Genomic DNA, 446 nt, shown 5'->3' with positions numbered 1-446 from the left:
CTTGAAAAAAAATAAAATTCTATATAGATTTTGCATCAAGTCATTTAAAATGAAGTAAGACATGTTTACATAGTAGAAACTCTCGATAACGGACACCCATAAGACCAAAAATTTTGTCCGCTAATGGGTGAGTACGATTTGCAACAGCACCTCGTTTATACGACTTTCTCATTTATACGACGTTAGCTTTGTCGCTATTGTTTCCTATACATTTCAATGTTGAAATGCATATGTTATTGTGTAGGTGATGCACCTGTGGTTATGCATAATCCCTAATCGTCTCGATAAAGAAAGTTTGATTAAATTTCACTATATTTATAATTTTTATCGGTGATAATGCATAATTCCATAGTTATGTTCAGTTGATTAAGTAAATAATTGCCGATTTATCATACTTACCGGCACGGGCTTGAGATTAAACATACTCGTTGAATATGATAAATTCT

Source organism: Pholcus phalangioides, unplaced genomic scaffold (assembly GCF_987345545.1).
Source record: "Pholcus phalangioides strain wild (caught in Gottingen) unplaced genomic scaffold, Ppha-v1.0 ptg000004l_1, whole genome shotgun sequence".
Taxonomy (NCBI): domain Eukaryota; kingdom Metazoa; phylum Arthropoda; class Arachnida; order Araneae; family Pholcidae; genus Pholcus; species Pholcus phalangioides.
The sequence above is the reverse complement of the archived record's forward strand: the minus strand, read 5'-3'. Positions refer to the sequence as shown.